A 26,242-nucleotide genomic window follows, 5' to 3' on the forward strand; every position below is an offset into this window, starting at 1 on the left:
TGGAAAATGAGCAATTGGCGGGGGTCTTAGCAGGGTTGAGGTCGCACTAGGAGCAGGAAGGAGGGATGATGGAGAGCATTTGCTCCAAGAGTCGTCATGGGAGGTGGGGTCAAAGTGGGAGTTCTGGACCTGGTGGTGAATCTGAGAGCTCTGGATCTGTGACTATTGTTGTTGGTCATGGAGAGAGATTTGAGGTGGTTTAAGAGAGAGTTCATTCCTTGCATTTCTCTGCTACAAGGTTGCATATCTTTCTGCCTACGACGAATTCACTAATCCTTATATGAGACAGAGACAGAGACAGACACAGACAGAGACAAGAGGGTCTGAAATCTGAATAATATGGATTCTTAGTAGAATAGGAACCGAAGAAAACAATGGGAAAGCACTTTTACTGATCAAAGTTGTGTCTATTTAGATTTTCTCTCGTCTTTCCCCAAGAAATTATTGATACAATTCTGATGGCAGTATGATGCCCCACATCTATGGGAGGGTTGTGAATGGGGACTCAAGGAAGCTCCAACTGTACCAATATTGACTTGTTCTTTCGGAGCATATGCCCAGGTGTGGCTTATTTTCTTGAGCCGTAACAACTGGAACTAGCTAAGATGTTATAACACAATTTTGGAAATCAAAATCATCTGTTTAAGTTGAACATTTCATTGGTTGCATTGGAAGGTTTCCCCCCGTGTCTGAAATTTTGTCTATCTTCATTTCAGGGTTGCTCAAATGGATGATTGTAAAAACTTAGAGGACAAAACATTAGAAACAATTCCTGATAATGCATCACGAAAGAAACAGGAAACTCGTGATGATATGCTTTCCAGGCATAGGTGATGTATTCATTACAATTCTAAATTATTACTTTTTGGGCTCATTTTGTAAATGTGTTGATTTTCCTTGTTTTGGAAAAATTATGGTTCTGGATGCTTAATTCCTATTACTTTGGAAATCCTGTATTTTACATATCCATACGATTGAGTCCTTAGGTTTTCGAAATAGTGTAAAAAGAAGTGCTATGAATCATTGCTATTTGACTGAGACCTGCTAAAAAAAGTTGAGGCATTTCGAATTGTTTGTCAACACGGACAAAGTCAAGGCAAAACTCTGAAATTATTTCAATATTGGACCTAAACCTAAGATGCATCTTCCTCTCTAGGACTTCGAAAAGGTACTTTGGAACACCAATAGGCATTAAATGAAGTTTAATTTGAAGACGTAGACATCTTACAGCATAACACAAGTCACCAACATTGTGCCCTTTCAAAAATTTTGGAAAATAGTCTATTTTTTTTTTTCAAGTTCAATGGGTATTATAAGACAATGGCCTGATTTGAATGCCCCACATGTATTCTGTCTATTGCATTGTGGGATAATGATTTAATTTTACTGGCATTAGATTTGATTATACCATCTGGTCTTTGCTCTGCAAGGCAGTGCATTGAAAAGCTGTTCTTTTGTTATTTTCTTTTCTTTCCTCTTTTTTTTTTTATTATTTAATTTGGATTCCATGTTTTAGCATTTTCAGATAATGATGTTGTTGCACAATGACACTTATTTTTGTATAGGAAAGAGATATCACAGCTGCAGAACTAAAAAAGGCAGCAGCCAAAGGTAGTAAGGCTGAACAGAAAGCTAAGAAGAAGCAGGTGGAGGAAAGAGATCTCTAAACTTTCTACTAAACTTAAAGAAAAACATGCTGCAGAACTTGCTTCATTAGGCTATAGCAGTAGGCGATGGAAAAAGCAATATTGTCAATTTGGTGAAAGCCACTGTTGGAGGAGACCGTGGGCTACGATATCTGAGGAATTGAAGTAATAAAACGCAGTGTTTGCGTAGTAGTCGGTTGCTATGCACTCTTATCATTTTACTAGTTTGCCATTTTAATTACAGTTGTAAATGCACACGTGTAAGGCAGATGTAAGCCAAGTTAGTTACTGGCAGAGAATATAGGAAAAGTTTGGAACGTGTGTGAGGTACGATTATTCTGAACAAATGTCCTGAGGGAAATTATCTGGAGGATGGTGTGCCTCGAATAGCACCGTGATTCTACTTTTATCAACTATCCATTTCTATCATCTTCTACAATGTTCATTTATTCCAATATCCATTGACATACAGACTTTTCCATTTGTTTCATCTATTACTCTAAGCTACATTACAGTGGTATAAGGTCTCCGATCCTGTTCCAACCCATACAACCATTCATCATTTCTTCTATTTTCTTCATTACTCAGACCACCATTTCCGCATACATCCATTCATGGCTGATAATACTAGATCCAAACATCAAGATGTGCTGCAGCGGCAGGAAGCTCAAGAAACTCGAATGCAGGCCCAGGAGGAAAGGATGCATGCAATGCGTGCAGACATAGCTCAACTGACTGAGATGGTGAAGACCTTAGTCACAAACCAGACTGCACAAGTGGTTCACCGTGAAACATTTAACCAGTAAGACAGGGAGTTCTAGGAATTCAGGTGTGAAGGACAGAGGAGGGTGAAACTGGATTTCCCTTACTTTGATGGCACCAATCCAGCAGATTGGATTTTCAAAGCTTCACACTATTTTGAATACCATCAAACACCTCTTGCACAACGATTGTTAATGGCATCATATCACATGGACGGGGATGCATTAATATGGTATCAAGATGCAGGAGAAACAACACAATTTAATAACTGGGAGACTTTTTCTAGAGCCTTATTGCTTATGTTTGGACCCACAGCTTATGACGACGCCATGGAGGCCCTCACCTGCCTTAAACAAGTGTATACTGTGGTCATCTATAAGGCTCAATTTGAAGCCCTCTCAAACAGACTTAGGGGACTCACTGAATCACACAAACTAAGTTGCTTTCTCAATAGGTTGAAGGATGAAATCCGTCTTCCCGTACGGATGTTCAACCCCTTGAGCCTAAATGTGGCTTTTGGGCTTGCCAAAATACAATAGGAATACCTGACTAGTTCACAAAAATCAGTGAGGAGTTGGATGGACAGAAACACTCCAACCAACCTGGGGTTAGGAATTAGTCACTCTCCTAATCAGTTTAAGGGAGCTGGTAAAAAAAAGTTCAAGTCAAGGAGAGAAATCCCTTCATCTCAAATGGATGAGAAAAGGAAAAATGGCCTATGCTACCATTGTGAGGAGAAATGGAACCCTAATCACTTGTGCAAATCCCCAAAGGTGTACGTGTTGTAGGGGTGTGATGAAGAAGGGGAAGATAAGGGTGAGGAAATTTTTTTCGATTCACATGAGATGCAAGAAGGCCAACAAGGAGAAAACAAGTTAGAAATATCCCTCAATGCCATCACTGGAACTCCCAATCCTAATACCATGCGAATCTGTGGCTCTATTGGTGGGGAGAGGGTGCTGTTGTTGGTGGATTCAGGAAGCACTCACAACTTCCTGGATCCTTCTATTGCAAGGAAGGCAAAGCTGAAAGTGGATACCACTCAAAAGCTCAAGGTGCGAGTGGCCAATGGCGAGTTGGTCATAAGTGAAGGGGCATGTACAGCCACAACACTCGGATTACAAGGTAACTAGTTTACTACTTCTTTTTACTTGTTAACTTTGGGTGGTTGTGACGCTGTGTTAGGCATACAATGGCTGGAAAATTTGGGCAATATAACTTGGAACTTTTCCAAGTTAGTGATGCAGTTTTTGTGGCAAAATAGATTAGTTGAGTTGAAGGGTCTCCATTTGGATAGACCATCATTTGGGGAAGGAAGGGGAGTCATGTTGAATAGTATGAAGGGGCCCAAAGGAGTCTTTATCCAATGTTCTGCTGTACAACCCACATTCACAAACACAAACACAAACCCAAACACAATCCCAAACACAACCCCAAACAGCCAGCTAACCATGTTATTACAGCAATTTAAAAATGTTTTTGCATAACCTATAGGCTTACCACCCAAGAGAACCCATGACCACAAAATTACATTAAAAGATGGAACCCCACCTATATCCACAAGACCATACTGATACCCATTTTACCAGAAAACTGAGATTGAAAAAATTGTCATTGATTTGCTCAAGTCAGGGATGATTAGACCCAGTTCTACCATTTTTCCTCACCAGTTTTACTAGTTCGAAAGGCTAATGGAAGTTGGCGCCTATGTGTGGACTATAAGGCCCTCAATCAAGAGACGGTGAAGGATAAGTTCCTTATCCCCGTCATTGATGAGCTGGTGGATGAGCTTTATGGCTCCGTGATTTTTTCTAAAATGGATCTAAGATCGAGTACCATCAAATTAGGGTGGTTCCCGAGGATGTTCACAAAATTGCATTCCGCACTCATGAAGGGCACTATGAGTTATTGGTAATGCCCTTTGGGCTCACCAATGCCCCGTCCACCTTCCAAGGGTTAATGAATGAACTTTTTAGACCCTTTTTGAGAAGGTTTGTGCTGGTTTTTTTTACAATATATTAGTGTATAGCCAAACGGTGGAGGATCATGTGGAGCATGTAAGGCTAGTGTTGGAGGTTCTAGCTAAAAATCAGCTTTATGCTAAGTTGTCCAAGTGCAGTTTTGGGGTTCAAGAAGTGGAATACTTGAGACATATAGTGTCAAGTGAAGGTGTTAAGGCTGACCCGAGCAAGGTAGCTTCCATGGTAGAGTGGCCCACTCCTACCAACTTAAAGGCCTTGAGGGGTTTTTTGGGCCTAACGGGATATTACTATAAGTTTATATGGCACTTTGGGCTCATAGCTGCCCCCTTGACAGCCCTTTTAAAAAAGAATGCTTTCACTTGGAATGCCACAGCTCAGCAAGCTTTTCAGCAATTGAAGGGGCTGTTTCTCAACCTCCAGTGTTAAGGCTTCCAGATTTTACAAAGTCATTTACCATTGAGTGCGATGCAAGTGAGTGTGGTGTGGGAGCAATACTCATGCAGGATGGACATCCCATCTCCTATTTCAGTAAGACCTTGAAAGGTAAGGCTCTAGCTTTGTCCACTTACGAGAGAGAGTTATTGGCTCTTGTCATGGTTGTACAAAGGTGGAGGCCCTACTTATTGGGCCAATCTTTCACTGTAAAGACGGACCAGCAGGCCCTAAAATACTTATTAGAGTAAAAAGTGGGAACCACGACACAACAAAAATGGGTGACAAAACTTATGGGCTACGACTTTAAGATTGAGTTCAAGAAAGGAAGGGAAAATAAGGTGGCAGATGCTCTTTCTAGAAGGGATGAGAAGGGGGGTGAAGAAGAGGGAGTGCTGGCCATTATTTCTTTTCCCGCACCAAATTGGATTGATGAGTTAAAGGCTAGCTATTCTTCCTCACCCGAGCTACTGGACTTGCTAGCTAAGTGGCAATCCAAGATAGAGCTACCTAAGGGTTATACAGTCCAGCAGGGGCTGGTCTTAAAGAAGGGGAGGTTTGTGATTAATCCCAGCTCTTGTTTTAAAGCCAAAGTATTGCAGTTTATACACAGCAACCCAGAGTCAGGCCATTCGGGGTTTCTAAAAACGTATCAAAGAGCAAAGAAGAATTTGTTTTGGCATGGGATGAAGAAGGATATCAAGGAACTAATAAGAAACTGTGAAATATACCAAGTCAATACACACGAGAACCTCTACCCAGTGGGTCTGTTGCAACCTCTTCCCATTCCAAACCAAGCTTGGGAAGAAATATCTATGGACTTTGTGGAGGGTCTTCCTACTTCTCAAGGGGTTAATGTCATCCTAGTTGTTGTGGACAGGTTGACTAAGTATGGCCATTTCATGGCCTTGGCACACCCTTATACAGCTGTCGGAGTAGCTCAGACTTTCTTAAGGGAAATGTTTAAATTACATGGATTTCCTAAGGTCATCCTCTCAAACAGGGATCTCATTTTCCTAAGCACTTTCTGGAAAACCTTGTTCTCACTGTAGGGTACTTCTCTAAGCTATAGCTCAGCTTATCACCCGCAAAGCGACGGATAAACAGAAATCCTTAACAAGGCATTGGAAGGTAATCTAAGGTGCTTTGTGGGCTCTAAACCGAAACAGTGGTCTCAATGGCTTCCCCCTTGCCGAATGGTGGTACAACACATCATACCACACATCAACAAAGATGCCACCTTTTGAAGCCCTCTACGGCTACCCATCACCACGACTCATTACATTCATTCCAGGTACTTCACAGAATGATGCAACAGACAAAATGTTGACAAACAGAGAATAGATCAAGCCTACTCAAAGAAAATCTCAACTTTTCACAACAGAGAATGAAGAAATTTGCATATCAATGAAGAACGGAGAGGGAGTTTCAAATAGGAGATTGGGTATACCTCAGTTTACAACCGTATTGCCAGAAGACAGTGGCTGCAAGGCAAAACTTGAAACTTTCTCCCAGGTTTTACAGCCCCTTCAAGGTGGTGCAGCGCCTTGGGACGGTGGCCTACCACCTAGAGTTGCCATCGGAGTCCAAAATCCACCCAGTTTTTCACATTTCGTGCCTCAAGAGGAAACTAGGCACTCGGATCCAAGCCCTTCTGTCGCTCCCTCCAGTCAATGACACCGGCAACGTGCAGCCGGAACCCGAAATGGTGGTGGAACGCCATATACGCCGACATGGGACAAGGGCTCAAACTATGGTCTTGGTGAAGAGGGTGGGACTTTCGGCAGAGGAGAATTCGTGGGAGTCCCTGCAGAGGCTTCAAGAAAGTTATCCCCACCTGGTGGGCCAGGTTCTCTAAAGGGGATGGATTTGTTATGAAGCCCACGGAGAAGTGAATTGGGCTGAAGTTTGGAGGAGACCGTGGGCTACGATATCTGAGGAATTGAAGTAATAAAACGCAGTGTTTGCGTAGTAGTCGGTTGTTATGCACTCTTATCATTTTACTAGTTTGCCAATTACAGCTGTAGATGGACACGTGTAAGGCAAATGTAAGCCAAGTTAGTTACTGGCAGAGAATATAGGAAAAGTCTGGAACGTGTGTAAGGTACGAATATTCTGAACAAATGTCCTGAGGGAAATTATCTGGAGGATGGTGTGCCTCGAACAGCACCATGATTCTACTTTTTTCAACTATCCATTTCTATCATCTTCTACAATGTTCATTTATTCCAATATCCATTGACATACAGACTTTTCCATTTGTTTCATCGATTACTCTAAGCTACATTACACAATAGTGCAAATAGGCTAGGAAAAAGAGCTCAGCAAGAAGCAAAGAGAGAGAGTAAAGAATTCAGGAGGAGCAGGGTAGCATTGTAAGTGACTGATTGATGAAAATGAGAAACTGGAAAGAAAGCTTGAACCTCTTGGTTTGGCTGTAAAATAAAGCCGGATGGGCACTGTCTCGACTGAACTGTTGGGGACCAATTAGCCCTTCTATCTTGTGGTTTATCTCCATATGCATACCAAGAGCTTCGAGAAATGGTGGCTGCTTATATGAGGAAAAGTCATTGTAGGGATTTCTGTTACCAGTCAACCTGACGAATCAAAGCCTAGCAATAGTGCAAATAGACGAGGAAAAAGAGCTCAGCAAGAAGCAGAAAGAGAGAGTAAAGAATTCAGGAGGAGCATAGCAGCATTGTAAGTGATTGAATGATTGAAAATGAGAAACTGGAAAGAAAGCTTGAACCTCTTGGTTTGGCAGTAAAATAAGCCGGATGGGCACTGTCTCTCGACTGAGCTGTTAGGGACCAATTAGCCCTTCTATCTAGTGGTTTATCTCCATATACGAACCAAGAGCTTCGAGAAATGGTGGCTGCTTATATGAGGAAACATGCATCTGATTGCCTTCCATTTTTCCTCTCAGATAATGCAATCGAAGGGGATTCTGATAATTCACTGGCAGAGAGATTTGAGAATTACTGCAAGGAAGTGGAGTCAACATCAGCGTGCGGAAGGAGTGCATATCAGATTTGAGATTCTGATAATTGAAGCTCGGTGCTTTAACTCACTGCCTTACAAAACAATCATGATATACTCAGGTCATTCCCTGATGTAGAGATGGGGAAGGAGTACATATCAGATGGTGGGAATGGTTCATCAGATTCAAGTATCATGCTATCATACCAAAGGCATGCATTTGGCCTGGGGAAGCACTATAATTCTGTGATCCCAATTTGATCGAATAGATATGTTTTGAATTATGAGTAAAAAATTAGTTGACTGGTACTGTTTTGTTGGATCATAATGACCCTCCTGTCATGAGATGGTTGTTTTAATTTAAAGTACCTAAATTTTTATTGAACTTAAAGTGCTGGTGGGACTTTCTTATCAGTTACTCTTTGAGATTAATTTTTCCTCCCTGAATGGAATTACTTTTCTTTTCTTCTGTGACTTGAATTAAACAGTACTTGATTGTTTATTTGTTCTTTATATATGTAAATGTAGGTGTAACCCTGATGCATGGCCATCAAACTATCAGAGCTATTTCCAAATCTGAAATTGGTTTGCAACAAAATTCATGATGTATCTCTTGGTTCATTTTTATTAGATCTTTCTGACGGAATTCCATATACTTCATTCCCCTTATTCAATCCACTTTCTACTCCTAAAACTGTGAAGATATCCTTCACATGAGATGTCTAATTAACAAAACAGAAAGAGGAAAACCTCAACGAATCGATCAAAACTCTATTATTAGACAGCATAAGTCATCCCCACTTTGAGAAGTCGCTTGTGAGGAATAATAAAAACTTCATCAATCTGCCTTACAGTTCTTCGCAACCAATCATAGGCGTGGTTTATAACTAATTTCTTCAAGAAGCTTGAACCCTTTGAAGCGACCACCTCATTTTCACCCATCAGATGAACAACATCCCCAACATTCAGAGCTTTATCCACTTTCCCTACCTCCCTTTGAGCTATCTCTTCAGTTTTCGGCCTTGAAACTTCATTATCATCTGATTCATAAGAAGCCATATGTGTAGTGTGTGGCAGCCTAGACATGAGCACATCTTTTCTTATGAAATCCTTGAACTGAATCGCCAACATCTCCTTAAAAGACTCCCACTCTGTTATTGCATCCTTGTATCCATATCGCACAATACATCGGAAAATGCTCAACTAATGAGGCTCCCCTCTTTTGAACAAAAATCTATCTTCTAGAGGCACTGTGCAAATGGGTAGGGATTTGATCGAGACAAAGACAAGAACCAAGTGCAGAGCTGGGACATTGACTACATAATGCGTGAAGATTGGGGAAATGCCTTGGACAGGCTCAGTGTAGAAAAGTGCAAGACCTGGGATTCGGTGGATGCTAGTATGAGAAGCTATCTCAGCTAATTTTATTGGAGAGACTTTGTTATCAAGCTCATAAATGTACTTCTTGCGGTAGCCATAATTCCATATATAATAATTGTCATCATAACCATGGCAAATAACAAAGGAAGATACCCTCCATCGATAAATTTGTAGAGTACTGAGCTCAAGAATAGGAGTTCCCAGAGCCATATAGATAGGGCATAGATGACTATCAAGTACACGTTTGTCGTCCATATCATTACCATCACAAGGACAAGATATGCAAATGTGATCGTAAATACGAACGCCACAGCAATTCCTGTGAACAAGACAAAAACAGTGAAAATGGCTTCAATGTAGAATTAGCAATGTATAATAGTTTTGACAATCCATTATAAACTTCCAAAAATTTCATGCATGCAAAAGATAACAGCTAAACTTGATGTGTTTAGAAGAAAGATCATCCATTGTGTTTACCATAAGCGTTACCGATCTTCAATATATTTTTGAAGCCAGAGTGACACCCACACAAGCCAACATGAGAATAGTGTTGATCTCGGGTACATAAACTTGTCCTTTGTATTTAGAGGAAGTGTGCACTACCTTAACCCCTGGGAAACAACCCAATGCCAATGACTGTTAGATGATGGAGAAGGAAGCTAAGATCAAGGACTGACTAGCAATGATGGCTCATAACAAACATTGGCCAATATACCGGTTCTGCATATTTACAAGAGATAGCTAGTCAAATTAAGTAGAAAAAATGCAGCATCAATGACAAATTTAGAAACAAAGTTTGTTGTAAGGCCAAGTGATGTACTTGGAACTGAACTATAGAATCACGAATAGCCGGCTTTTTGCGAGATAGCAAGTTCTTACCTTTGAGTATGTCATCTTTTTGTTCTTCTAATATTTATTGATCTACGTGATGTTCTTCTCCTGACATTTCTTCTTCTATGGCATCAACAACCTCCATCTTTCTCAAACAATCTACAATTCAAGGAATATTGTTGATTTTTGAAACGTTTAAAATGGAGTCATTGCTCAGTGATGCATTTAAAATAGAGCCATTAATATTCAAAAGCAGTACGGTTTTTTAAGATAGAAGCATATTTTGCATGCTCGGAATGGAGTCCTTAATGTTCTTGTTTGTTGCCTGATTAATGTTCAAAAGTAGTACAGCTTCAATGAGTGCAATATGCATGCTCGGAATTTTGCATGCCGTACGAGTAGCCAGACCAGTAGCAAACACGTTGCTGTAGACATTAATTCGAAATGAATAATGCTTGCTGGGCTTACATGTGTTTTTTTATGTATTTTTATTTAAATTTTTTTAACAATTTTAAATATTTAAAAAAAATAAAAAAATTTTACAACATTATTAAAAATTATTTTCTTAATTGATTTTTTATTTTACTTCATAAGGAAGTATTTTTTAATTTTTATTTTTTTTACTTTCTAATTAAGTAAGTATTTTTTAATAATTTTCTATATTTATTTTTTTAAATATTTAAAAGTGTTAAAAAAATCTATATAAAAAATTACTTAAAAAAAACATATAAAAAAAATACATGTTAGAGCCAGTGAGAACTCCCAACGGGAGTTCCAAGCGGTGGCTATAGTATCGTCCATTCAAAATTTTGAATTGAACAGGAAACCTAATTTTTCTAATGCTAATTTTACGTGTACACAAACGGGAGATTGATTTAAACAAAATATAGCTAGATTTGATTTCATTTAATCAGGCACCAACTTTATCCTGGTATTTGCATTCAGTTGCAGTAGTCTTTTAATATTATAAAAGTATATATATATATATATATATATAATCAGATTATTATCATTGATTAGTATGTCATAATTATCCTAAAGCTAATCAGATTATTATGATTGATTAATATTATATTTAGTTTCAGCCGCGTTATATCTATATATATAATCTGATCCACTACAACCTCCATTTTCGTCTACCTGTAAGACACCCTTCCCCCCCCTCCCCCCCAAGTTTGCACACGGCAATTTAGGAGCTCCAGATTCCATACCATTGCAGCCTCGTCGACCACTTGGTTCTCCTTTCGCGGAACCCAGGCCCCTCGTTCCAGACTCGAAGTGAACCAAAGTCTATGCCTCCACGTCCGTTTCTGAGTGATTGTTTTGGGAAGTCCAATATCGACGGTTGAGATCTCCGATCGACACAGTGGGGACTCTCTTTCATGCACCGCAGGTATCTATGGTTCCCTTTAAGAAATATCTCTCCCCCTTCATCCTCGCATGAGTTGCTTATTGCAAAAATTGTGCATTTTGGTGGTTTTGATTGAGCATGTGTCTGAAAGCATGTCCTTTCTAGGCGTATGGTAAGCGTCCTTGTTTCTGTGTGAACCCCCTTTTTTTTTATCTGTTGCTTATGGATTTTTCCCCTTCGTTTGGTTTATTCTTGGCCCCTTCACTGGTTCAATGTTTGTGTTTGTCTGCTTTGGCTGTCTTTGAAGTTCCAAACTATCACCCATTCAAAATTAGTGACAATGCTGGGTAATTGAAGTTCCAAACTGTCGTTGATCATCCAAACTGATGCATTTAAAGGAAAGAGAATGCCTTTTACGTTTTCTGCTATATTCAAGTGCAAAATTTTAGTTAGAAATTGCTGGTACTAGCTTAGCTATCCTTGTATTATGTTATAGTTGTCTTTGTCTATTTTAATGAAGCCCCTTTTGTCCATACATCTGAATAATGCTTCTCCTTTTCATTTTAGCTAAGTTTTGCAATCGAATACAATCTTTATTGTGTCAGGGGAAGTATATATTATGTCTCAAGACTTGTGATTGGTTCCGAGTTTCATTATCTACATTGGTTGAACTGATTATAGTTAAGAAACATTCATATATTTAATTTTTTACTTACTTCAAATGTTAGTTTCTTGGGTGCCGAAAGAATCTTTGGTATGCATACCATATTACAACTAACACTGGTTGAACGGTTAAAAATATAGCATGTTTTAAATTGAAAATGGTTTATGTTAATAGTTGCAATAGACTTATTTATGAAGACCCTAAGATAGAGAAGTAATGTATTTTGGTCCCAATAAATTACAACTTGTTGATTTTTTCATTTGTCCCAGGTAGTTTAATCAAGCCTGCAAGAGAAAATTCTGCTTTAAAAATTAATCACTATACATATGGACTTCACAAATAAGAAAGGTTTTGCTTTAAAAATACTAAGGTAATTAAAAGTACCTATACTGCATGTTTAATTAAAAAAAAACAAATCTCACAAATTGAGTTGACATGAGATCAAACGATTGGTGCCATGAATTATATATAAGGGGGAATAACAATGAAACACATACATACATGTAATTGCCAACAGAAATAGGCAAAAAGTTCCAGTACTTGTCTTCTTTTAACTTGCCCATTTCACCTCTGTATGAGTTTTGATCAATTTGGTTTATTTGGAAGGAATCCCTGACCAAAGTACAATTAACAGTTGATTACTGGCTATAGACAAATTATTCTTATATAGCATCCCACAAATGGCATGTCTTAGTACAAGAGTTTAATAGGAAAACAACTATAAGATTACAAACATGCATGATATATGCAAAACTACTAGTTGGCATCCATCACTTAGATCTCTTTGATTCTCAAGTAACAAGCTCATGATGGAAACAAACAAGGAACTTGACACAGCTGACATAACAGCCAACAACAGCTTCCCACATTTAGTTGCAGATATTATTTTTAATCAAATAATACCAAATTCTAGTGCCAACACTAGCAAGCAATAAATATGTAGATATATATATATATAAAGAGTGATATATAATAAGTTACTAGATTTTTAGGGCCCATTACTATACCATATGTCCTTATAAAAGAACTTCTTGTCTTTAATCCATGTATGCCGTTTGCAAACGGAGTGCTAAGACGACAAGATCCATCATGCAGCTGGACTTGACATAATGAATGCTTTGCCGTTATCATTTAACAATCCGGGATAAAGATGCCACTCATTAATTTATGCCAATTATTTTGGGGTACTTGATTTATTTAATTAGTCATTATGTTCCACATTATATATTAAGTCGGTGTCAAGAAATCTCGGTGGGTAGGATGAACAGGTAATGTATTGAAATCCCGTAGGCCATTTCCTTTAGAACTTCCTAGTTGATTTAATGTTTGGACTTTGGAGTGTGAATTACATTGATAAGTGTTTGGCATTTTTACATCCATGTTTACATCCATTATATATTGCTTTCTACTTCTGTTGATCATCTTAGCTAGGACAGAGCTAAGATGTTGTGGGTAAGCCTCGGATTGACGTAGACGATGTAATTCAACAAGATGTATGGTGGTAGATCATTTTTTGCTGTGATGGAGTGCTGTTCAAGTGAAGATTTTTCTGCCTCAGCCAACCCCGCTGTTATATTATTAATTTGCTTGCTGCCCAAGTTTATGTAACTTTGGATTTGGTGGCAAACTTGTACGTATTAATATGTTGGATTTGGTCAGTGGCTACAATATGCTGGCTTAATATTTGACTGTCTGGGAAAGTAATGCAGTGGTGGATTTATGACAGTTGATGATGAATGAATGTGTTTAATAGCCAAGAAATGTTTTATTGTGGATCCAATTAGTCTGGGCAGATGAAACAACCAGCCTGATAATGTGGTGGTTTCATTTCGTTTGTATATATATTCTGAGTAAAGTGATATAATATCAGCTATGTGATATTATATCATTTTATGAAAGGTAGGAGATAAACTAGTGCCAGTAGTGTATCATGTGTACAATAGTTTACGTAACCAGAATTGCCAGGGAAAAAATGTGAATATTGGACAGTTGCAGCGAAACTGGAATGTGATTGGGAAAAAGTCATGACTGCTGCAAGAATCCAAAAGCGACGAGAATATATGCCTTTTGCAGCGAGAATGCAAAAGCGATGCTACAAAGCCATCACCCTGACTGATATACAAACGACATTTCCAGCGATAATAATCAACGAAAATTTTTTTCATTCGCATCGATTATATGGAACGCTGCAAAAAATACTTGAATGTAGTCGAGAATCAGATTTCCCAGCGACGACAACCGATGGGAATGAATATTTTATCCTCATCGATTCCTCCATACGCTGCAAAAAATATTGTTTAGTTGCAGCGATTTATTCTGGCCGCTATTAAGTATTTGCAACGCAATGGGCCACTTACTATAGGCCTTTTTCCCAGCGCTCGCATGCATATTTGTGACAGAGATAGAAACGTCGCAAAAACTTTTTGCAACGGCAAAAACCGACGCAAGTAAATTTTTCATTCCCATCGATTCCTCCATACGTTGCAAAAATATTGTTTAGTTGTAGCGATTTATTCTGGCCGCTGTAAAGTATTTGAAACGCAATAGGCCACCTGGTGGAGGCCTTTTTCCCAGCGCTTGTATGCATATTTGCGACAGAGATGGAAACGTAGCAAAAACTTTTTGCAATGACATCCTCCAACGAAAGTAAATTTCTCATTCCTGTCGATGCTTTTAAACGCTGCAAAAGTGTCTAGTAATTGCAGCGAGTTTATTTTTTGCAGCGATTTAATAACGACGCTATCATGTTTTTGCAACGCAATCGGTCACTTGGTGGAGGCCTTTTTTGCAGCGCCTAATGCATATTTGCAGCAGATAAGTAAACGCTGCAAATAATTTTTTTTTTGCAGTATTTTATTGTGATTCGACGCTTATTCTTATCAGCATTCGGTTTTTTGCAACCAACGTGCAACGATTAAAAATTTGCTACAAAAAGGTATTAGTGGCGTTTTCGAGGCTATTGGTGGCAAAGTTGAAGCGCTAGAAAAGACCAAAATCCTTGTAGTGTGAAAGCAAAAAAAATTATAATAATTTGAAATTTTCTTTTAGTTTATGTTTTTTTATAATAAATTTTAATAAACGGTGATTAATTATGACAACTTAATCACTAATCAATTGATTTTATACAATTAATTCTAATATAATAAAAGTGGATTGACAATTTTAATATGAATCAACCAAACAATATAAACCGAAGGATCGAAGAGTGGATGGGAGTTATTCTCTTTCTTTTCTCAGAGAGTGAGGTGAGAGTTTCTTTATATCTTGATACAAAGAATTCGTCTCTCAGTGGCGACTGAGATTTTAGCGATTAATTCTTTTTTCTTTCTTTATCATTACGCAAGATGGATGAGGATGATTTGTTCAAAAGATGGGAACGTCTACAATTAACCGAAGTGGAGAAAGAAGTGTTTGTATTGCCAGGTGAAGTTATTAGAGATTCTGAAGTAAGGGAACAACATTGTCTTCTTTGTTTGATTGTCACTAAAAAGGGAGTTAAGAGAGGCGTTCAAGAATACAATGTCACAAGTGTGTAAATTGGAGGGTTGGGTTTCTTTCAAATAAGTGGGAGATCATAGGTTTCTGATTGAGTTTCAATATCAATTGGACATCGAAAAAATCATGCAAGGAAGGCCTTGGTTCTTTGATAGAAGCATTGTTGCTTTTTTATGAGTATACAAAAGTGCACTTTAAATACCTTATTATTGTACTAAAATGCTCAAATATGAATAGAAATCATAAGAATTAATGTGTATTGTTGAATTCAGTTTCTATTTATTTTGGGATACTCCTAAGCAGATTTTTATGTTTAATTTCAAGGTCTATAAAATAACAAGTCAAAACTCAGTTAAATTCAAAAGATTTTCAAGTGAGTAAGACGTTAGAACAACCTAAAAAATTTCGACGAGTGAAGGACTCTTCAGATAAGTATAATAATGGGGTTTGAGAGTAATCCGAATCAGAGTCTAAAATGCACTAGGAGATAGCCTGGACATACCTTAGTATTTTGATCATAACTTTCTACTCACACATCCGATTGATGCAATTATTGATACGTTGGAAAGCTATCTTAAAGGGTTAAAAATGTGTCCCGAATAAGAATTTCTAAATTCAAACTCCTGAAGTGCTTACGTGACTACCAAGCTGAGTCCTAAAATTTAGGCAAATTTTTATGCAGGAATATGAAGACATTAGGATTTCTTTCCTACCCTATATAAGCATATCATTAGCATAAAATTATGAGTTTTTGAAGATGGTATAGACGGCTCAATTCTAAATAGAGGAGAAAAATACTATTTTTATTTATTTTTAGCTCTTCCATGGATAACTAAATCTTGAGTAAAGCTTAGGGCGGAAATTGATTAGTGAAAATACTTTGACTATATTTCAATTCATAGATTAAGCTTTATTGTATAAGATTATAGGATTTAATTCTCTATTTGTTTTTAATATTATAGGTTTGAGACAATTATATTAAATCTTGCTATGGTTTGATTTTGTTGAGTTATAGGATTATGAATATATGATTGTGATTTAAACAGGCTTTTCATGCCATGATGTGATCTTTTGTTGTATTATTGTTGGTGAACATAGTGTCGTCTTCAGATCTAATATTCATTTTTATATATAAAAATCGTGGTTTGTAAAAAGAGAATAGATTCTAGAATTAAATTTGAAAAAATAGATTAATATAATGTCATATCTTCCAATTAGGAATTTGGCGCTATAATTCTTAATTGCGTATATTGTATATATTGAAAAAGTTCAAGTATTGGATCCGGTTGATGGAAGTCCAAAGCTTTACTTGTCTTTTTATCCGTACCTTAATCTCATTTTAGTTGCATTCTTGAAGTAGAATTTTCATATTCTTGTCATATTGTCATTTAATCTTTTCTCTTAAACTTGCATCTTGTAGTGTTTCTTCCGACTCCTTGTGGATTAACACCCTGAACTATACTATAACACCGCGTACTAGTTTGGGTGTAATCAAATTTTGGTGTCATTGCCGAGGAGACAGTGGAAGAATCGATACAAGACATTATTTACTTTAGCAGTTTGTAAAGGCGGTAATTTCGTTGCCTCTTTTAGCTTGTTACATTATTATTTTTTCTTCCTTTTCGCAGTATTTTTAGTTTTTGTTTTTTTTTTTTTATCTTGCATCCACATATATAAAGACACATTAGGTAGATTTTCTTGTAGGCCTATACTAGTATCAGAATCAAGTTTTTTAAATCCCTCATTTGGCAATCCATCTAGTTTCGAATAAATGAGTAAACACGAAAATCAACCCACTAGAACTCTTCAGAATTACCTTCACCCTACACGCATAGACACACCATCAAGCATCATGTTTCCAGCCAACACTCATCAACTTGATTTTAAAACAGGGATGATACATCTATTTCCCACCTTTCATGGTTTAGAGAATGAAAATCCTTATTTGCACATTAGGGAGTTTGAGAAAGTAGATGCAACTTTCCATAGTCATAATGCTACAAATGATGTTGTGAGACTTAAGTTCTTTCCTTTCTCTTTGAAGGATAGAGCAAAGAGCTGGTTGTACTCACTAAAACCATGATTCATAAGATCATAGAATGAGATGACACCAGTCTTCTTTAACAAATATTTTCTCCATCATAAAACCAATGCTTTGAAGAGATAAATCTCCACCTTTGCACAAAAGGATAGTGAGACTTTGTATCAAACTTGGGAGAGATTTTAAGGAATTGTTGAGTATGCGTCCTCACTCTGGGTATGAGAACTGTCACTTATTTAGTTATTTGTATGAGAGACTTACACCTAGAGAGCGTCAAATCATAGAGATGATGTGTAATGACAAGTTTTTATAGAAAAATCCTAATGAGGTCATAGAATATCTCAATGAGCTTGCTGAAAAAGCTTACACTTAGACCGGACCTAGTACTACTAAAAGTACAAATACGTCACGGCCTACTAGAAATCCAAATAGTGGTGAAATCTACATCTTGGGAAAGAGGGTAACCTAAAAGCTAAGGTGGAGATGCTTACTAGGGAGTTAGAGGTGTTAAAAACTAAGGATTTAAAGCCAACACACATGGCTACTCGTGTAAAGTCCTTTGGACTGTATTTTGTGTGTGGTGGGATAGATCACTCAACTTAAGAGTGCCTATTTGTTGAGAAATGTATGAGGAACAATGTAATGTCTTAGATATGTAGAAGAAGCCTTTTGCACCTTTATTCGATACCTACAATCTTGGGTGGGGTAATCACCCAAATTTTAGCTAAAAATCTGAAAGCCAACAGCCTGCACAACCACATAGCGCTTATCCTACATCGTATCATGCATCTTCCTCTTCTAGGAACTCCTTAGAAGATACTTTGTATACTTTTATTGAGGCACATGGTAAAACTAATTAAAAGTTTGAATATATGATTACGCAGGTTGTCGAAAAAAATAAGGAGATAAAGAGCCAAGTATCCAAGTTGATGAGCTCTTTGAGTGTGAATGAGTGTGGCAAGTTCCCTTCTTAAGCTTATCCACACCCCAAGGTCAACATATGGCTCAAGGAAATTTGAAGGAGGTCAATGCCATTGTGACACAGAGTAGTAAGTCTTTACACATCCCAACAACTGATAAGGTAGAGGATGTTGAAGAGGGTCAAAGCAATAGTGGTGTCGAGTTGCCCAAAGAAGCCGAAGTAATCAAGAGCTCAGTTAAGGTACCATTTCCTCAAGTTTTAAAATCTGGTATGCGAACTTTGGATTCTAGCAATGAAATACTGAAGAACCTCAGGCAGGTAAAGATCAATCTTTCTCTTTTGCATGTTATTAAACAAGTTCCTACTTATGTAAAAACTCTCAAAGATTTGTGTACAATTAAGAGTAAGCACCATATTAAGAAGACAACATTTCTAACAAAGCAAGTTAGTGCTATAATTGAGCAGCGAGTTCCTCCTAAGTACAAGGATCCTAGTTTTTCCATTATTGCATGTAATATTGAGAATCATGAGTTTGGGCAAGTGTTACTAGATTTATGAGCTAGTGTAAATTTAATGCCTTCTTCCATTTCTTCGCAGCTTGGTTTGGGTGAAATTAAATCTACTTCTGTTGTCCTTCAATTGGCTAACCATTCAATTAAGAAATCGAGAATGATAGTTGAGGATGTTTTGATCTAAATTGACAAGTTTTACTACCTTGTTGATTTTTTAATTTTGGATACTCAGTCGGTTGTTGAGTCTAACTCTAAGATTCCTCTCATATTAGGTAGACATTTTCTTACTACAGCTAATGCACTTATAAACTGCAGGAATGGGCTAATGAAATTATCTTTTGGAAACATGACCATGGAGGTCAACATATTCCACATCAGTAAGCTGCCCAGGGATGACGATGAGTGCCACCACACGTACATGATTGATGCACTCACAGACAAGGGATTTCATAGAACTCATGATTCTGATCCCCTTGAATATTTCCATGTTAATTCTGAGTTTGATACTATTAGTGATTCATCTGATGTTGTCAATATTTGTGCTATTTTTTATGAAATTCAAGATTATGGAATATAGGCTTGACAATCAAAATTTGAGGAGTTGCCTAAGAAAAGTGAAAAAAAAAATTCCTTTAAGCGTGGAGAGTCTCAAATTGGAATTGAAATCGCTGCCCTCAGGTTTAAAGTATGCATTTCTCGGCCTCGGTGACATTTTCCCTATTAGTATTTCTTCGAAATTGAATGCAGGTAAGTTTAGGAAATTTTAGTTGATTGAGTTAGAGGAGTTGAGAAATGATGCTTATGAGAACTCTAAAATCTATAAGGCTAAAATGAAAGCATTTCATGATAAGAATATTCTTAGGAAGACGTTTTAGACTTCACAGGCACCCAGGAAGACTTCGGTTTAGGTGGACTGGTCCCTTTGTAGTGAAACATATTTTGAAAACTGGACGGTAGAAATAGAGGACCCTAAGGATGGCTAAGTCTTTAATGTAATGGTCAACATCTTAAAATCTTTATTGGTAGACAAGTGTCTGAAGTGGAAGGCATTCCACTTACAGACCCAGTCTATCAACCTTGACCACACCATGCAGGTATGTTTTTTTTATTTGTTTTCTTTTCATTTCATTTCATTCATTTTCTTTCTTTTTTGTTTGTTGTTATTTTCTTTATTTTCTATTTGTAGGATAATGTCATTTCGTCATTTCAGTTTGACATCTTTTATGCTTACTAGGCTACCCACGTCACACATTAGGTGTATTCTACCCTATTCAGTTACTCTCTATTCAGTTTTGATTCTTAAATATTAAGGACAATGTTTTGTTTAAGTTGGGCGTGGTGCAAATTATGCATTCACAAATGCTTGTTGGAATTCTGTGGCATGTTTACATGTGTCAAAATTTTTTTATAGCACCACACGCGCATCCCTTCACATGTATACTTATTCTCATGCATCACCATCTTAGTGAATTCAACAAACTGATTGGAACCAAGGTGGGCCCCGTCTTAAAGATTCTTTGCAAGTTTCAGATAGGATAATTACAAAATCAAGAGCTAAAAATATCAAGGAAGCAATGCAAAAATTGTGCAATCCACTTGGGATGACTCTAGCAAGAGCTGAATATTCAAGACGGGCTTGAGAGAAGGAAATCCAGTGATCATTCAATTGATATAAGCTATGGAATAGTGCAACATAAATTAAGGCCTATTATTATGATTATGGGATTGAAGGCCTTGGACTTGTTTATTTTATTAAATGAGTTTATTTTATTAGTTGTAGGAATTAGTCTAGAATAATTGGACTTAAGGATACTTGGCCCACATATGTCTCATTTCTTATGGACTAGGATTTTTGGGAAGGCCTTGTATTTTGGCCAAGGTCTAATTTGAAAAGTTACATTTTAGGAACTACGGTTTCAAAAGGACTGTAGCGTTACTGTAGCTGCCGCACTGTTCATCCAGGGGCATTTTGGGTAAAAGGGGCTTTATTTTGGCTAGGATTTTAATTAGGTTGTAGTTTAAATACTCTTTGTTGACTCATGTTAAGAAGTTTTATGAAACTTGATGAATTTATTTATTATGAGTTGAGTTTATATCATCTTGTTCTTGATTGACCTTTTGAACTTATCAAAGGTAAATCACAACATTTATAGCGTTCCTCCTTGTAATCTGGGTTCTTGAGACGGGTTCTTCAACGGGTCTAGATTTTAATATAATCTAGGTTCTTGAAATGAGTTCTCAACGGGTCTAGATTTTTCATCCATTGACTTGATTTTGGCTTTCTTGGATGAGTTTTCAAATTGACCGTGGGTTCAAGAGATTCTATTCCTACGGGTTCATATAATTTGGTATTCAAAGCAAGATTTCCAATCAGGTCTGATTCTATCTTTTAATTCTTGTATCTTTAAATTTAATTCTAGGGCTTCATTGTTTTAGGGTTGCAAAAAAATAAAACAAAAAGTAGGCTACCGAAATTTTTAGAGTTTTTGGTTTGGCTGAAATTTTCATCACCTAGGGTTTCTTACATCTTTAAATTTGTCAATTACTTGAAGTGTTGTTCCATTGACTCTCTTCTACTTCATTGTCAATTCTTGTATGCTTGAATTTAATTGCTTGAATTTCACAATTGAATATTGTTGTTTGTGATTTAATTAGAGAAAAGAAATGATAGGAAAAGAAAAAAAAAGAAAAAAAAAACAAGAAAAAGAAGAAGAAGATAAGAAAAGGTAGCATATTCAAAGGTTGCTACATAGTTAAAATAAAGAGAAGGAAATACATTTATTGATTAAGTTTTATCATCAAATGGGCTGAATACTTCTTTCAAGTTGATATCTTGTTTTATAATTAATATTTTCCTCGTATAAATTCCTTGAGTATCGTGTCATTTTATTCTTTCCTTATTTCTTATTCTTATTTCTTGGATCTATATTACTGGTTGGAATAATATAAGATTATATTGTCTTGATTTTAGGTCAACTAGTTCTTAAAGAACTTGAGCAGGAAAACTATTGAGGTAAAATGCAAGAGAGTGTGAGACTATTATCGGAAAAAGTCAATTAAGAGTGAAACACGAGTGGAGTATCATTATTCGAATGTAAACACATAAGGGAGTGTGTGAGATTTTTCACTAATATTCTTTTGTGCAACACATTATGATGTCTTATAGGAGTGACTCATCACCAAAGGGGATGACAGATAACTCATCATTTGTGTTGCAAGCCATGCAACAACAGTTTGAGCAGTTGAACTTGGTGTTGGGTGAACTGAATGATATGATGAATTGTGATACCCCGACTCCCACGTACAAAAACACGGGGATCGTGACGTTAGGATGATGACAACACGGGTCACGCATCCCAACGAAATGTGCTCAAGTGTGTGCAACATGCAAAAGTGCACAATAAAAATCGCAGTGGATAATATAAATAAGTCATCTAAGTACCAGAAGTTTAAATACAAATATTCAAAATAATAGCCGTTAAAAAGTTATACAGTCATCCCAAAATATATTACAAAGAAAAATACATAATAATTGAAAAAATAAATCTCGATATACGGGAACAATCCCAGATCACTCCTCCAACAGAGCCAAGCATAAGGCTCGTCATCCACATCTGCATCAAAATCTGCGATACCATAAAATGGTACCACAGGTAAGTAATAATCCAAATAACTTTCGGGATAAAAACGCATTAATGCAACCAACGAACAAATCCCAAACCTCATTTTTCCTTAAAATGATTATTTTCCAACACACGCCAAAATCCTAATCCTACTCAAAAATATAATCTGTCATTTTCTCAGAAAATGATTTACACAAAAATCAACCATTTATCGGACACTGTAGGCGGGAATCGCAGGCGGGACTATAATACCATCCTTGCTTACCACCATCTCTACCGCGTGCACCGTAGGGGGAATCACAGGCGGGACACAACCACCATCCCTGCTCACCACCATCCCTACCGCGTGCACCGTAGACGGGGATCACAGGCGGGACTCTACCACCATCCCTGCTCACCACCATCCCTACAATTCCTTTCCACACAATGAATACTTATCAGAGCACTGTAGGCGCGAATCACAGGCGGGGCTATACCACTATCCCTGCTTGCCACCATCTCTACCGCGTGCACCGTAGGCAGGAATCACAGGAGGGACATAACCACCATCCCTGCTTACCACAATCCCTACCGCGTGCACCGTAGGCGGGAATCGCAGGCGAGACTTTACCACTATCCCTGCTTACCACCATCCCTATAGTCTCTTTTCCTTTTTCTCAAACCAGTCAATCCAATCATTTCAAACATACTCAAATCATTTTACATGAAAATCTAATTTTCAAATAAACACATGAAAACCCAGTTTTCAATAAACACATGAACATGAATGTATGTACACGAAAACCCAATTTCATTTACAAACATGATCATGCGTGCAATATGCCATGTACATGAACAACGCCATAACAACAACCAACAATGCAAACCAAACATACAACCACTCCGTCCACAATCCATCCGACTCCCGAACTCCTCGGACTCAGTCCGGCATAACCAACCAGTTCACAGATAAAATGAGTTAGTGCAAAAATACATTTAAATCACGAAAGTTATTTGGGAAAATACTTACAACGCTATATTATAATTTCTGAAGGATCACAGAGCTGCAAGAAGTGGCAACACAGCTGCAGAACAGTGCAAAATGCACTGTGGCCGTGGGTCTCAAAAACTCACTTTTGAACGGGGACAAACCAAGACCCGAAATTGATAGGGTAGGGCTTAAAGATGTCGGTGAAGCTAGTGGTGGTAGTGGTTTACCGTGGGTTGCGGCGTAGGAGGCAGTTTAAGGCCAAAAATGCTCAAAATGAAAATGTTGATGGATGTGCTTCACCGGTGATGGATCGGGGCTAAGGATGGGTGCATTTGGTTGCTAGGAGGTCGAGGATGAAGTGGTGAAGAAATGGTGGCCGGAGGTGGCGCGACGGTGGCGCTGAAACTCAAAGGGTGCCACGGCTTTGAGGAGCTCGTAGAGGCTAACGGCGGCGCGAGGGAGGCTAAAAATGGAGGGGGTGGTCGCTAGAGGGAGGGGGAGCTAAAAGGTTGGGCGGTACCGGCCACAGCGGCGTGGAGGCGGTGGGCTGGGAGAAGGCGACGCGGACGCGGGGAGAGAGGGGGAAGCCGCGCAGGAGAGAGGCAAAAGAAAAAGAAAATGGAGAGTGAAAAAAGAACGAAGAAAAGAAAAATGAGGAAAAAGAAAAGTGAAGGAAAGAAATGAGGTCCAATCCTCACATCTTGGGTCACAAAAATGATCCAACGAAAAAGATTTTAAAACAGCAAGTCAATTAAAATAATTTAAACGTAATGATAAAATGAAAATAAAATAATTAAATCCAACAATCAATTAATTTAAACAAAAATAAAGAACAATTTAAAAGCATAACAATAATTAATATTAAGGAAACATATCAAATTTAATTTTCAAAAATTAAAAATCATAAAAATAAACCCACTAAAAATTCAACAATTTTAAAATAAGATAATAAATTTTGAATTATTAAAAATAATCCTTCAATAAAAATACACTAAAATACGGGGTGTTACATGAATAATCAATAAGCGATAATTAGAAATCTACAGGGTAGGAGAGATAGGAGACGACATGAGCCTAGTGTTGAAAATGGGTATGAAAATGAAAAGTATGGTGATTCTCTTGTTGTCAGGCGTGCACTCAATACACAAATTAAGATGGATGATACAGAGCAGTAGAGTGAGAACATTTTTCATACTAGATGCCACATCAACAACAAGGTATGTAGTATGATTATTGATTTGAGGAGTTATATTAATTTGGCTAGTACTACTTTAGTCGAGAAATTGAATTTACTTATCTTAAAACACCCTAAACCATACAAGTTGTAGTGGTTGAGTGATTGTGGAGAGATTAGGGTAAATAAGCAAGTGTTAGTTTCTTTTTCAATTGAAAAATACCAAGATGTGGTGCTTTGTGATGAAGTGCATATGCATGCTGGCCATATTTTGTTAGGGAAGACATGGCAATATGATAGGAAGGTGATCCATGATGGGTTAAGGAACATGTACAGTTTTGAAAATGATGAAAAAACAATCAAACTTGTTCCTTTAACTCCAACACAAGTCCACGGAGGCCAACTGAAACTGAATAGTGAGATTGAGCTAAAAAGCAAGAGAGAATGTGAGATTGAGAAAAAAAGAAATAGTGATGCCAAAAATGAGAGAGGGAGAAAAAAAAAGATGAGGGTGAAACTGAAACCTCAAGAAAAAGAGAGAATGAGTTGAAAAATAATTGTAAGACCGAGAGTTCAAAAAAAGAGGAGAGTGAAAGAAAAAAAAAAGAGAGTGAAAAAGAAAAAGAGAGTGAGAAGAGAAAAGAGAATGAGGCCGAAACATCAAGAGAAAAAGAGAGCGAAAAAGAAAATAGAGAGGTGGCTGAAAGTTAAGAAAAAATAGTGGAGCCACGAGAGAAAAAAGAAAGAGAGATTGCAAAGAGAAACAGAAAGACAAAAGTGGATTTTTATGCTAAGACAAGATTTTATACTAACGAGTTTAACGACTCTTTTCCTAGTGTTGTTGTTTCTTTGTTGCAGGGATATGAGGTCATGATTCCTAGCGGTGTGTTTAGTAGATTGCCACCTATTAGAGAGATAGAGCACTACAATAATTTTATGCCAGGTGCGACAATTTCTACCTAACTTTTCTTTGAAGAACACGAGTCATTGACACACTTGAAGAGACAAGGTAAGTTGTTGACTAGAATGCATGCTAAGTGGAAAGACTGTATTGAGACTTGTCCTCATGTAATCAAAAACACACATGATGAGGAAAATTTTGTGGTTAATGCATTAGCAAGAAGATATGTCCTTGTCATTATTTTAGATGCAAAGTTATTGAGACTTGAATATGATAAGAAATTCCATGCTAATGACGATGACTTTGCTAGTGTGTATGGAGCATGTGAGAAAACATTGTTTAGTAAGTTCTATAAACTAGATTGGTACTTGTCTAGAGAGAATAGATTTTGTGTACCTACTAGTTTTATGCATAAGTTGCTTGTGTGTGATAGACATGGTGGTTTGTTGGGTAACTTTGGTGTAAGGAATACTTTTGATGTGTTAAATGAACGTTTATGGGAGTATCATTTGTCATTCACTGACATGTTGTATGAACGTTTATGGAAGTATCATTTGTCATTCATTAACGTGTTTCA

The 26,242-nt window shown here is 37.4% G+C and overlaps 2 pseudogenes; one reads left to right on the plus strand and one right to left on the minus strand.

Annotated features, from left to right (window-relative positions):
- The first annotated feature begins 726 nt into the window (after nt 1–726).
- LOC121251056 lies at nt 727–8,232 on the plus strand (annotated as a pseudogene).
- Nucleotides 8,233–8,578: 346 nt separating this feature from the next.
- LOC121246752 lies at nt 8,579–10,385 on the minus strand (annotated as a pseudogene).
- Nucleotides 10,386–26,242: the final 15,857 nt, after the last annotated feature.

Source organism: Juglans microcarpa x Juglans regia, chromosome 1D, assembly GCF_004785595.1.
Source record: "Juglans microcarpa x Juglans regia isolate MS1-56 chromosome 1D, Jm3101_v1.0, whole genome shotgun sequence".
Taxonomy (NCBI): Eukaryota; Viridiplantae; Streptophyta; class Magnoliopsida; order Fagales; family Juglandaceae; genus Juglans; species Juglans microcarpa x Juglans regia.